Raw genomic sequence first — 14,996 nt, forward strand, 5'->3', positions numbered from 1 at the left:
CCCATGGTCCTGTAAGACAGGCAGGAACATTTCCCCCATCTTAAAGTAAGTGGTTGTTCTGGAATATTCCTTGTCAGCCACTTCTGCAGCAGCATCTTCAGCTTCTCTAGCCTGCTGTGTGACAGGCCTCACCCATCACTGCAAAATCTCACCCCAAATGTGAAACAATAAGCATTAAGGGTGTTTTTTGAAAAGTTTTTAAAAAGAGTTAGTTACCTTGGGGCTGGGGCTGGGGCTCCGTGGTAGAGCACTCGCCTAGCGTATGTGAGGCACTGGGTTCGATTCTCAGCACCACATATAAATAAATAAATAAAATAAAGGTCCATCGACATCTAAAAACAATATTTAAAAAAAAAAGCGTTTTTTTTTTTTTTTTTCACTGTTCTCTGGCTCTGGGATCCAGGAGCAGCTTAGATGGGCTCCTGGCTCCGGCACTGGCAGGAGGTTGCAGACAGAACGTTGTTAAGGGTGGGTTCATCTGAAGGCTTGGCTGGGGCTGGGGGACCCACTTCCAAAACGACTCGCTCACAAGGCTGAGTTGGCAGGGGGCCTGTTCCTTTTACAGCAGACCCCACCCTCAGGCTGCTCCAGGGTCTGTCCCCACCTCCTGGTAGCCAACTTCTTCCAGAGCAGGAGAGCCCAGGAGGGAGCAGACACCACTGTGTGTTTTGTGAGCTAACTCTGAAGCCATTACTCTGCTGCCCACCACATCCCACTGGTCACAGAGCAACACAAGGGCATAAGCCCAAGGCAAAGCCAATGTCACTAACCCTGTGACAGCAATCCCAACGATACAATGAATCTCATAATGAAAAACAAGCACCCAGCATATGCTGTTGAATTCCTGATCCTAGCTTTCTAATTTACCTTCATCAAAATAAGATGTTTGCAATAATAATTCCTGGTTTTCAGTGTTGTTTATTGTTGGTTGACTTTCTTTCCCCCATAGAAGAGGTGGGATTGGACCCTCTATGTTTTTCCCCTAGCCCCACCCTTCAACATGCATTCCTCCATCTTCCTAGTATAGTTAGATTTTTTAAAAAATATTTTTTAGTTGTAGATAGACACAGTACCTTTATTTTATTTATTTATCTTTATTTGGTGCTGAGGGTTGAACCTAGTTTCTCACATGTGCAAAGCAAGCGCTCTACCACTGAGCTACAACCACAGCCCAAGTTTGATATTTTTTTAAGATAATTATAGAATTGATTATTATATCCATGTATTATATCCAGTGAAGCTATGCTGTGTACCATGATATATTTGCTTTTGTTTATTTTTCCTGGAGTTAATAGTTGCCTTTTATTTTGTTAATTTTTTTATGTACCTCTAATTTTCAAGATCTTTGACAGAGCTTTTAAAAAACTTTTCTAATATGTTTAAGTAGGATGGCAGCCCACCTTTATTCCCTCCCCCCAAACCCTCTTTTTGGAGTCCCCTGCCCTCTTGCACTGATTTGGCCTGGTTCTCTCTATGCCTGCTACACATGGCTGTCCTGGGGTTCTTTATACTGGGAAATCCTGGCTTTCCTTTCACTTCCCCATTTCTGAATACCCCATCCTCCTTATTTCTAACTTGATATGGTGAGGAATGTCATCCAGTAGCATATGGAAGTTTTTCCTGCCTTAACAGTATTTGGAACTGCCTTTGACATGGCTCCTGGCTGCCAGGCTGCACAGCCTACCCCCTGTCCCTGCCCAGAAGCAGCAGTGGGGCTGTGGAGCCCGGAGTTCAACCCAAGTAGGTTGGAGCACAGGCAACAAGCATGACCTGTGACTGTGTGCCCACGGTGAGGTGTGGGGTCCTGAGGGCTTCGAGGAAAGGCACTGGCCTGTCACCCTTGGGCTTCCAGGCCTGGGCACAGTAGGGACACCTGTGGCAGAAGCCTGCTCCATGCACCAGTGCAGCACAGAATCTGCAAGAACAGAGCATCCTATGACCTCCACCTCCCACTTCCTGACCTGCAGGGAGAAAGTGGAAGTGGGCAGAGTAAGCCAGGACTCAAGTGGACCAATAGCCTTAGAAGGTCTCCAAACCTTGGTTAGCATAAGTGTGGACCAACAGTAGTGATCCAAGTGTTATAGATGAGCACACGCCAGCCAGCTGAGAAAATGTTCTGTTCCCTCTTGCATTCCAGGAGGTCTGTCTCCGTTCTTCAGTAAATGTCATCCTGGTCTGTGGGTTTAATTTTTTTAATTCAGGAGACAAAACCCAGAGGGAGGAAGTTGAGGGTGAGCCCCTTGCACCGAAGGACAGAGGCTCGGGGATGTGGCCTCCTCTGCGGCCACAGGGTCTGCAGTCTCAAAGTCCCCACCCACCTGGGAAGCAGGGAACCCAGTGCATCTCAAAGCCCTGGTTTCATCTTCATCCTTTTCCATGTTCCTAAATCATAGTGTGTGGAGATGACGTCCCCAGAATTCCTAGGCTCCACTCAATGGTCACCTCCTCCTTGGGCTTGCTGTGGGGAGCCCAGTCAGTGCCTCCATCCTTCATGTCATAGCCATTTAAGATGTCTCATAATTCTTGAACATTCAGTGTGTGTGTGTGTGTGTGTGTGTGTGTGGTGCTGAGCATTGAATCCAAGGCTTTGTGTATGCCAGGCAAGCGCTCTACAAACTGAGCTGTGTCCCCAGCCCCATGCATTCACATTTATTTTTATTTATTTTTATTGGTTGTTCAAAACATTACAAAGCTCTTGACATATCATATTTCATACATTTGATTCAAGTGGGTTATGAACTCCCATTTTTACTCCGTATACAGATTGCAGAATCACATCGGTTACACATCCATGTTTTTACATATTGCCATACTAGTGTCTGTTGTATTCTGCTATCTTTCCTATCCTCTACTATCCCCCCTCCCTTCCCCTCCCATCTTCTCTCTCTACCTCATCTACTGTAATTCATTTCTCTCCCTTGATTTTTTTCCCTTTCCCCTCACATCCTCTTATATGTAATTTTGTGTTACAATGAGGGTCACCTTCCATTTCCATGCAATTTCCCTTCTCTCTCCCTTTCCCTCCCACCTCTCGTCCCTGTTTAATGTTAATCTTTTTCTCATGCTCTTCCTCCCTGCTGTGTTTTTAGTTGCTCTCCTTATATCAAAGAAGACATTTGGCATTTGTTTTTTAGGGATTGGCTAGCTTCACTTAGCATAATCTGCTCTAATTCCATCCATTTCCCTGCAAATTCCATGATTTTGTCATTTTTTAGTGCTGAGTAATACTCCATTGTGTATAAATGCCACATTTTTTAAATCCATTCATCTATTGAAGGGCATCTGGGTTGGTTCCACAGTCTAGCTATTGTGAATTGTGCTGCTATGAATATCAATGTAGCAGTATCCCTATCGTATGCTCTTTTAAGGACTTCAGGGAATAGTCCAAGAAGGGCAATAGCTGGGTCAAATAGTGGTTCCATTCCCAGCTTTCCCAGGAATCTCCATACTGCTTTCCAAATTGGTATGCATTCACATTTAAAATCAAGACTTCACCACTTGTCTGGAAGCTGTATGATGAGAATTCAGTATCTTGTAGAGTGACGAGGCTAGAAATGCCTTGTTGGAGGACTCTGAAGGCAATTTGCTTAGTTCTTTCTCCTGGGCTCACTAATTTCCCCCAGAGAGAACTCCTCCACCTCTGCTTGGCAGGTAGCATCTGAACCCAGAGGAGACTAGTGGGGTGGGGACCTAGCACCTAGCAGGTGCCCTTTGCTGAAGCCTGTGTTCAGGGCACCAGTGACCGACACTCAGGAGACCCAACCTCCAGGCTTCTGTCGGGGCTGTTACTCAGCTGTGTAACTCACGGAGCAGAGAGGACTCTGGGGTGAAGCTGCCTGTAGACGTCACCTCAGCCAAACCTCCGTTTTTGTCCTCATCACCTGGCCATGTTGGGAAAGACCCAAAAGCTGCAAACTCTGTGCCCTTGGGGTCACAGGAGAGTAGGTTTGCTGCTTCCTGGCTTCTGTGTCCACACCCATTCCTGCTTCTGTGGCCTTCGTTCTGCTTTGACGGCCAGCCACGTCAAGGGCCCTCTCTGTCCATCTGCTTTCTGGCTTGACAGATGGCGTCTGGACTTCTCATCTGCTGTCTTTCCTCCGTGCTGCAGAGCTGCACAGCGATTCTGTTCTGCAGCCTGAGGAGGGCCTGGGTGTGTCTCTGAGCCTGCTGTGGTGGGGTGGCTCGTAACATGGAAAGCCCACATCTGAGAGAGGAGCATTGGGGAGACAGCAAGCAGGGAGCTGGGCTCGTGAACCCACGTCTCACTCCAGGACCAAGGGCTCAGCCCCGGGGAGGCGGGTGAGGGCCAGCTCCGGCCAGCCAGGAGCAGGAGGCCTCTTGTCTCTTCTGGAACTCAGCGGCTGCCTCTCTCAGGCCCTTCCTGGTGTTTCTTTGACAGTCACAGTGGCTGACACATCATGGTCAGCTTTAAGTGGGGCAGGAGACGAGGCACGTCCAGGTCAAGTGAATCCTATGTCACAGTTGTAGACCAGACATTTCCCAAGTGCCCAACAGGTCCACAGGCAGAGCTGAGTAGAATCTGACCAAAGGTTCAGCAATGGAGGATTCGGGTACAGCAGTGAAAACAGGTGAAGCCTTTCACCCTGTTCCAGTCTCTATGGGGCACCTGCAGGCCAGTGTTCTCAGTAACAGTGACCTCAGTTCCCAGGAGACTAATCTAGGCATCAGAACCCAGCTGTTGGAGGGTGATCGACAGCACAGCCAGCGGGCACCAATGTACGGCCCAGCCGCATGACTTCCCACATCGGTGTCTTTCTGTCACTCTAAAGCAAACAAAACGATGGGGTTTAATTTGTTTTTTCCTGGGTAACAGTTGGGAGTAAAGACAGGTGTGTTCAACTGGTCATAGTTAAGCAAGTTGTCACATTCGTAGGACACCTTTTATTTCATTCTCTGTGACTTACCTATTCCTGTCCTTTCTCCACTGATAAAATTATTCATCTTTCTTCACTAATGACTTTTTTTTTTTGGGGGGGGGGAGTGCCAGGGATTAAACTGGAGCATTCAGCCACTGAGCCACATCCCCAGCCCTATTTCGTATTTTATTTAGAGACGGGGTCTCACTGAGTTGCTCAGCACCTCCATTTTGCTGAGGCTGGCTTTGAACTTGAGATCCTCCTGCCTCAGCCTCCCAAATTGCAGGGATGACAGGAATGCGCCACAACACACGGTCCTTCACTGAAATTTAAGAGCTCTTTACATATAAAGAAACATGAGTATTTTAAATATGTTGCATTTTCATTTTGATAATAATTGTTTTTGAAAGTACATTCTGGATGATCTGGTAGATAAGCTTTTGAGTGAGGACGGGGGAATTCTCAGTGCCTGATTTGCATTTGTGAAGTCGAGGCGTTGTGGCAGACGGTACAGATGAAGATTCTGAAGCAGCTTAACACAGTGCGGAGGAGCTGAGCAGCCACAGCTTGTGACAGCAGAAGCAGAGTTCTAGGTCACATGGAGCGTCCTGTGTGTATGCCTGTGTGTATGCTGTCCCCAGGAGAGTGCTCGGCTCCCGACTGCAGTGAGACTCTGAGTCAGATGAGGTCTTGTCTGCGTTTCAGTAAAGTCCAAATGCCAATCTCATTCTCCAGTGAACAATAAGGATTCTGGAATCCTCAACTGAATCATTAGTGAGATTTTAATTAAGTGTAAATCATAATTTTCCAGGACTTACAAAAAAAGCTTAAAATTATTTGTACTGTTTTGTACAATGTGTTTATATAAACAACCTTTCTTGGCATTAGAGTTTTTAAAATAAAATGCAGAAACAGATAAAATATCAAAACAGTCCTGAGAAGTCATCTTTCCAACTATAAAACCTAATATCAGCCACTCCACAGAGCTAACAATTTCTATCCAGATTACATTAGAGATGTTCATTTCAATTATAAATATATATATATACACACACATACATACATTCGTATAGGGGGAGAGAGAAAAAATGAATTGATTTTACGGAATTAGCTAACATGATTTTAGAGATGGGAAAGTCCAAAATCTGCAAGGCAGGCTGGCAGGCTGGAGCCCAGAGAAGGCTAGTGTAGTGTGGCCATTAAAGTGGGAAGGCCATCTGTGGCAGAATTCCTTAATGAGGGGAGGAACTCAGTGGCTTTTCCTCCCAAAGCCTTCAACTGGTTCAACGAGGCCCACCACACTTCAGGGCTATCTGCTTTAGTCATCGTCACGGATGTAAGTGCTACTCTTATCTACATAACGTCTTCACAGACATCTAGATGGGGTTTGACCAATTGTTGATACAATGGCACAATTAGGTTGACACATAAAATTAAACATTACAATTTATTATGGGCCAAAGGCTTCAAATTTTGTCTTACGCACGTATTTTATAAGTAGTATGATAAAAGTATTGTAACTGCGTTTTATCTGGGAGTGTCTGCATGTCTTTGCTCTTTAAAAGCATTGGGACCACCCGCGGGTGGAAAGGTGCTGCTTGCAGGACTGAGAGCCATGCTGAGGCCTTCCCTCCAGAGGAGGGAGCCCTGCTCCACCCGGTCTGCCTCCGTCCGTTTCTGTTGGTGGCTCTGCTTGGTCCTGGATGCCCCACACTGTCCGCCTCCTCTCTCCACACTGGCTGTGCGGCTCCACATCTTTCTCTTTAACATATTTCTCCTCTTGCAGGTGAGGCTTAGGTGACGGTGTCAGTGGAACACCATGCTGTCACACAGGAGGATCCCTGAAAGGGCAACTGCAAAGTGACCTGCATGGGCACTGCAGCGAGCAGGAGGGCACAGAGGAAGGAGTGTTGTGACATCCCTGGCTTCCACATGGGACCCTTTCACCTGGGCCCGTTTTGAGGAACCCCCCCCACCCCCTGTGAAAGTCCCCTCAGGCAGGAAGAGAGCCTGCTACCACTTGCATTAGGACAGAGAACTGGACCAATAAAACCTGCGCCCTGGGCTGGCAGCGGTAGTGTCCCCGTCAGGAGTGCGCAGACCCGGCTATAAATAGAGCCGGCAGCAGATAGGGCCGCTCTGTAATCAGGTCACCAGAGTCTGCCTGATTTATTTTCTTTGAGTCTTTGCCATTTTGCACTCGGATCTGGTCCCTTTGTAACAATGATGCAGCAGGACAGGAGCAGCCCCTTCTGAGAGCTGCCCCTCCACCGGCCCCGTCCTGGTTTCCCCGTCTCTCCTCTGTCTCTCGGTCTCTGGGTGGTCTCTGTCCGTCTCTGTCCCTCTCTCTCCTCTTCTGTCTCTGCCATGGCTTGTGCTCTTGTTCTCCAGCCTCTGGGAAATGAGGCAGGGGCTCCTTTCTTGGGGGCCTCCTTTTGGGTCACGCTCCCACCTGGGTGAATGGTATCCTGGAGTGGGTTCACCCCCAGCCCTCCCAGGGCCACTTAGCTTCCTCCTGAACTGCGTGACTGAGGGTGAGGGGTGGGGAGTGGTAGTGGGAGAGCAGAGATTCCCCCCAAGATGCACCTCGGTAGGGGCCGCTGGACAGTGTCCTTCTCCTTCCCCAGCCCGGTGTGGCAGCTCCCCTGGGCCTCTGATGAAGGAGAAGTAGAAAGGACCCTCCAGGGTGTCCTGAGTGCTGGGAGGGCCTCCAACACCCCCACCTGCTCCCATCCCAGGTGCATAATGCCTTCCTACAGAGGCGGCCCACTTGGAGACTCTGGAGGCCTTTGTGTCCCTTATTCAACCACAGCCCCTGAAAGGCATGCTGAGGAGCTTTGAGCCAGCCCGTGATCTAGGTCTGAGCTGGGAGGGGACACAGCTCCAGGCAGCCCTGGGCCCTGGGGGCGGCCTCTGCTGCATCCAGGAGCCCAGATCCCTTGCTGGCCCCAAGAGCCCACATTGCTGCCCCCACTTGCCTCACTGAGCTGCTGCTGTGGAGGCTGGGCTGCGTCTGATGGAAGGCCTTTCCATCTGGGTCATGGCTGTGGAGAAGCTGGCCGCCTCACTGTTCAGGCTGGGAGCTGCTGGGGGTGGCTCTGGCCTGACCTGCAGTAGCTTCCTGTAAGAGTGGCCCTACATCTGAACACTCAGGAAATAGGCAAGTGGCATCACATCAGGCTGTCCTTCAGGGTACAGAGTCACAGGTCATTCACTCAGTCACTCAGTGGATTCTTCATTCACCTTCCACCTAACAAGAACCCCTCCCTTTCCTGGGAACAAGAAGCAGGGTCCCAGAGCCCTTGCGGTGCTGGGGGAGGTGCTGTGTGGGCACAAGGATGAGCTGCGGCCTCTCTGTGGGCCGCAGTCCGCTCTGTGCAGGAGCTGCGCCCTGTGTGCAGGGACCACACAGTTTGCTTGCTGTCCTCCAGCTGCAGCCTACGAAGCCCAGTCAGAGCTGTGAATCCCAGAATCACAAGATGGGCCGGTCCTAGGCCTTTCTTAAATAGCCCAGAGCAGGCACAGGAACCAGGCTGACAGGCCCTGTGAGTTTCAGCTGCTGGAAGCCAGAGGGCAGCAGGACGGAGGGTACTGGACACCTGGACAGCTGCGGGGTGGACACAGAGAAGCTGCCCCGTGCTCTGTGGGTCATTTCTGCTTCTGTCGGCCCAGCCTCTGGTCTGCTCCTTAGCAAGGCAGTTGGTGTGGGAGAGAGGAGGCCTCTGCCTGGCTCCCGACCCAGAGATGGAGGACCATTCTGCGCCCCTGGAAGGCTCTGGCGCTTCCTGTGAGGGGTGCACGGTGAACTGTCCTAGTGTTTCCTGTTAGGGCAGATTGCCAGCAGCAATGGGCTGCACCCCCTTTAACTAGGGCTCTTAGACCCTTCGCCAGATCACCAGGTCCCCACCAGGCAGGGCACACTGGTGGCCCAGGCACCCAAGCCAGGCAGCTCACCCTGTGCACTGCTTCAAGCCCCTAAAGATAAGAAGAAATAGGTAACTTGAGCTATCCTTAGCTATTAAATAAAATAAACTCCTAGTTCGACACCTTCCCACAGGGACATACCAGGCCCCAGTGGCTAACCGGAAGAAGCCCACCAAATATTAAGAAATAACACCAACCTTCCATACATTTGTCCAGAAACTGTAAGAGGAGCAGCCTCTTAACCGTCCCTGCTAGGCTCCCCGGCCACCTGCAGTGCAGTGATCCTGTCATTGGCCTTTGATGCTGCAGCACCTACATCCCAGAACTTTCTGCTGCTTTTGGCTTAGAAAAGACACGTCAAGAACTTCCTGGGATTGAAGGGCAGAGTCCCCCCAGCCCCTTCCCCAGGAGGCTGGTTCTGCGGGGGAGTGGGGTGCTGGTGCCCTTTCTCATGCCTGCTGCTGCCCGTCTGGAACCTCAGACCATGCACATGCCCTTTGTCCCTGAGCTACACCCCAGTAAAGGCCTGGTTTTTGCCTAGAATATCCCATGGCCCCAGAACCACTTGGAGTAGGAGTAGGAAGCACCTTTCTCCACTAAGTGCCTTTGGACAATGTGAAAAGTGATTGATCACATGTGTGCAGGTCTATTCTCCTCCACTGACCTCTGTGTCTGTTTTTAAGCTGTTATTTTCGTCTTGGTTACTAGGGTTTTACAGTAAGTCTTAAAATTCAGAATTCTTTTGGCTTTTCCAGGACCTTTGCATTTCCATATAAACCTTAGAATCAGTTTGTAAAACACCTGCAGGGATTTTCACTGGAATTTTATTAAATTTCTAGACTGATTTGGGGAAATTTGAGTTTTCCAATCTGTGAATACAGGATATCTTTCTATTTGTTTACTTATTCTTTATTTACGTCAGGGCTGTTTTATAGATTTTAATATATAGGTTTTGCACATATTTTATAAACATTTTCCCTAAATAGTTGATATGTTGATGGTTCAATAATGGCATATAAATTTTTGTACACAATTTTTCATTGTTATACAGAAATACAATTTTCTTTTTCTTTTTTTTTTTTTTTTTTTTTTAGTGCTGGGGATTGAAACCCCACCCTTGGCTCTTTTTTTATTTTTTATTTTGAAACAAGGTGTCACTAAGTTGACCAGCCTGCCTGGACTTGCCATCCTCCTGCCCCGGCATCCTGGGATCATGGGTGTGTGCACCATCATGTCTGGAACCAGCACAATTAATTTTTGTATCTAGACCTTTGCTAAACTCACTTGCTAATTCTAGTAGCTTTTGAATAGATTTTCTATGTTGATCCTGTTACATTCAATAAAATGTAGCTTTTTCCTTTCCAATTGGAATGTCTTTATTTTTTCTGGTTTACTGTACTAACTGGGACCACAACTAGAAGTCATGAAAGGCATCGCTGGTCTTGTTCTTGACCTTTAGGGAAACACGCTCAGTGTTCACTGCTAAGTGCTACAGGCCATAGGGATTCCTTCACAGGACTCCCTCAGGCTGGGGACTTTGCTGTTCTTAGAGGGCTGAGAGTATTTAATCATAAGTGGACTTTAAATTCTTGCCAAATGCTGCATCTTTATTGATTAAGATGAAGTTTTTGTTGTTGTTTAAGAGTATCACCTGAGGGCTGGAGTGGTGGCTCAGTGGTAGAGCACTTGCCTAGCATGTGTGAGGCCCTGGGTATGATTCTCAGCACCACACATAAATAATTGAATAAAATAAAAGTCCATCAATATCTAAAAAAATATTTTTTAAAAAAAGAGTACCAATTAAGTGAATTATAGTGACTGATTTTCTAATGTCAAAATAGGTTTGAATTTTTTGGAAAACCCCACCTGATTGTGAAGTACCTTCCTTTTCACACATGTAAGAGCTTGAATTGTTTAGAGTTTTTTTCTGTTTGTTTCTTTTGTGTGTGTGTGTGTGTGTGTGTGTATTTTGTTGTTGTTGTTGTTGTTGTTGTTTTGGTACCAGGGATTGAACTTAAGGGCACTCACCCACTGAGCCCCATCACCAGCCCTATTCTGTGTTATTTAGAGTCAGGGTCTCACTGAGTTGCTTAGCTCCTTGCTTTTGCTGAGGCTGGCTTTGAACTGGAGATCCTCCTGCCTCAGCCTCTCGAGCCACTGTGCCCGCGAATTGTTAGAGACTTGTTAGAGAATCTTGCTCTGTGCTCATGAGTGAGGAAGGTCCTGATTTTCTGTCCTCCACAAACCTTCGTTTTGTGTTGGCACTAGGGTTATGCTGGCCTCAGGAAAGTGGGCTGGACCATGTTGCTCCTCTTACAGTTTCAGGACAAGTGCTCAGAAGGTTGGTATTATTTCTTAAAATTTGGTGGACTTCTTCTGTTTAGTCATTGGGACCTGGTATGTCTCTGTAGGAAGGTGTTGAACTAGGAGTTCATTTTATTTAATAGCTAAGGATAGCTCAAGTTACTTATTTCTTCGTATCTTTGTAGTCTATGTTTTTTAGGGAATTTATCCATTTGGCTTAAAATTGTTCTCAGTGTTCTCTTTGCATTAGTGACTAGGCATGTGTAGCAATGTGCTCTGATTCCTGACAAAGGTATTCGTGTCTTCTCCCTTTTGTTGATCAGTCTGGCTAGCACTTTGTCAATTTTATCAATCTTACCGGATCATTTTTTTGGAGTTATTGATTTCTTCTATATTCCTTGGTCTTCTATTTCATTGGTATCTGCTCTCATTTTCACTATTGGCTCTCTTCTGCTTACTTTGGTTACAATTTGCTCTTTTATTACTAGTTTCTTTCATTTTTTTTTAATGGACACAATACCTTACATTTTACTTGTTTCTTTTTATGTGATGCTGACTATCAAACTCAGTGCCTCACATGTGCTAGGCGAGGGCTCTCCACTGAGCTACAACCGCAGCCCTATTTCTAGTTTCTTAAGGTGGAAGCTTAGATTCAACTTGATTTGCTGTTTATTTAAGATGCTTCTTCTTTTCTGATGAAGGCATTTGGTGCTGTGCATTCCCTTGTAATCACTGCTTCCTCCTTAAGTCACATCCCACAGTTTTGATGGGAGAGGTAACTGAGCATTGAACCCAGGGCCTCAAGCATGACAGGCAGGTTCTCTGCCACCGATAGACATCCCCAACACTTTAAAAAATTTTATTTTGAGATAGGGTATCACTTGGTTGCTGGCCTGTAATTGTGCCTGTCCCTAGTAGTTGGGATTATAGGCATATGCCACTGTGCCAGGTTTTCCACAATTTTGACATATATTTTTCCTTTTATTTGGTTCAAAATACTTTTCTAATTCCCCCCTTTGATTTTTCTCTGGCCTCTGGCCTTTATAGAAGCACATTATTTACTTTCCAAGCGTTTGGGAATTTTTCCGATATCTTTCTGTTATTGACTTCTAAATTCATTTTTCTTATGGTCAAAGAACACAGTTTTATGAATTTAATTCTTTTACATTTTTAGACTTGTTTTGTGGTTTAAAATATGGCTATTTTTGTGTTTTGTGTACGCATGAAAATACTGTACATTCTGCTTATGTTGGATGGAGGTTCTATAAATTGACTAGATGGAACTGGTTGATAGCCTTGTTTGTCTTGTTTGATTTTCATATCCTCATTGATTCCTCACCTGTTTGTTTACCCATTGAAGGGGAGTGTTACAGTTTCAAGTTGTAATTTTGGATTTGTTTAATTCTTCTCCTTTTTCTTTATGCATATTTCAGTTCTGTTAATGTTCCCACATACACACGGAGGATTGCTATATTTTCTTGGATCTGTCCCTGTCTCCCAGCACAATGTTCCTCTCTGCTGAGGTTGTGTTTCCAGGTCTGAACGGACTCTGCCTGGCGTGAAGCCTCTCGGTTTCTTGGTTTGTCATGTCTGTATACACCTTTGCTTTTCTCCTGTTTGTCTAACTTTGTATTTCACATGGCCATCTCTGCCTTTTAATTGGGGTGATGAGAACGTGGACATTGAAGGTTCTTGTTAAACGACTGGGTAAAGCTGTCTTGCTGTTTTTCATGTGTACTGTTTGGTCCTCTTTTCCTCTTTTCTAAATTGAGAGTTTTTGTAACGATTCCATGTTACCGTCCTCTGACTCAGGTGTCCCTGGGTCCTCCCTGTACTGTTGCCCGAGGTCCACAGTGTGCACCTTTCCTCTGTCAGAGCCTGTCCCGTTCCTTCTCTTCTTCCTTCACTCCAATCACAGGCATGGTGCATCCTCTGACTTGTCTCATGGATCTTAGATCCATATGATGTCTCTTAAACTCTTTGGTAGGCTGACTGCTGTTCACAGGAGCAAGGAATGGGTAAGGATGGATGGGAGAAGCAGGTGGGGCCCAGCAGCACCAGGGGTTGGCCCTTTGGGCTAGACAGAAATTCAGACTGGGAGCAGACAGTCAGCAGACCAGCAGGGTGCAGGAGCCAGGGTTCATGTCCGAGTGAGGCTGGAGGCTCTGAGTCACAGGAAGAGAGCATGGACATTGAGAGTCTCAGGAGGAGCTGGGTACCATGTCCAAGGCAGGTGGGTGAAAGACAGGCTTCTGCTGCCAGATGGCCACAGGTGCAGGTGAGGCAGTTGGCACCCTATGAGGTCACCAAAACTCTGTGAAGGGCCTTGGGCTTTCAGGAGATGCAAATCTCCAATTTGAACCAAAGGTGTCTGGATTTCAAGGTGCCTCAGATGGCGTCCGTCACCCATTTTAAGTTGCTGCCTCCTCACTTGACCTGTGAGGTCTGTGGAGATGGAATCCTGTCTGTTCCTGCCCTTGAGTCCCTGATAACAGACTCACAAACTTCTTCAAAGACAGGACAATGTGAAGCCAGAGGCCTGGATCCCACCTCAGCTCCTCCACCTCCTGGCCAGGCACACCTGAACAGCCCCTTCCTGAGCTCCACCCCTTCTTCTCCTCCTGAAAGTGGGCAAACCCGATTCCACCTGCCAGTTGTGCTGGATAAAGAGTGGAAAACATGAACCAGGCAAAATCCCACACGCTGACCAGGGAGCAGGGATTTTTTAGTGCCTGCTGCATGATGGGAGGTCCTGAAGGTCAAGTGCTCTCTCAACTGTGTTCCAGGGCACCTTCTCCCCTCCCTCGGCTCCTCCCCATGGGAAATTCCATCTGGAGACAGTGATCTGTGGGAGGGGATGGCACTGGGCTGCTGTCACTGTTGTCCTTTCCACGCTGACATCAGCTGAGATATTCTGGTCATGTGACTGTAGATTACGGCTAAAAGGCCACCTTAGGTATGCCGAATTTCTGGGCTAACTCTGAGCCGCACAGACATGGTGCCCTGTGCACATGTGGGAAGTGGAAGGACCCTGAAGGGCTGCCTTGGCCTCTCTGCCAGGACACGTGTGCAGTCATGTCAGCTTGCAACCTGTGAGCCTCTCCATGTCCTCCACATAGTTGGTGGCTTTGCAGGATCCACCAGGAGGAAAGTCTGAGCCCCGCAGCTCTCAGATCCCCACCCTGTGTGCGGGGTCTGTCATCCTGTATCCCTCAGGACCGGGGTAAAGGTGGACCATGAGCCCTCTCAGTGACACTGGTATCTTGGCTTTCTGGTCCTCTGTCTCTCTTTTCTTGTTACCCAAGACAAGCTTTTGGATTGGCTTCTGCTTTTTCATAGTGCATGAAAAACTGACTCCAACTGATCTTACTGTCTTCTAAAACTACTGTTTATGACATGAAGTATGTTTACTGAGTTATTTTGAGCTCAGAATCTTTTTTAAAAAAATTTTGTAGTTGTAGATGGACATCATGTCTTTATTTTATTTGTTTATTATTATGTGTTGCAGAGGGTCAAACCCAGTGCCTCACATGTGCAAGGCAAGAGCTCTGCCACTGAACTACAGCCCCAGCAATTGAAAGTCAATTATTCCTCAAAATATTATCTTTGCCATAAATTTAAAATTCACAAGCCATAAGCCAAGACATGACTGTCTTCTTTGTCTTTGGTTCTACTATCGACATGGCTGGACCACCGAGCTGTCCTGCTAGCCCACTCACCCCTCTGGAGAAGTGGCAGTAAAGCAGTGGCCTGGGCAGGCTGGAACAGAGCAGCCAGCCACGGCCTGCCTACCTCTCACCCTGCAGCATCCAAACTGGGTGGCTGCCACACCCACTTTACCTGGCACTGCAGCATCCAGGGTCTGCCCACCTCGACTTCCTGGGAAACTGG

Source organism: Ictidomys tridecemlineatus, chromosome 10 (genome assembly GCF_052094955.1).
Source record: "Ictidomys tridecemlineatus isolate mIctTri1 chromosome 10, mIctTri1.hap1, whole genome shotgun sequence".
Classification (NCBI taxonomy): Eukaryota; Metazoa; Chordata; class Mammalia; order Rodentia; family Sciuridae; genus Ictidomys; species Ictidomys tridecemlineatus.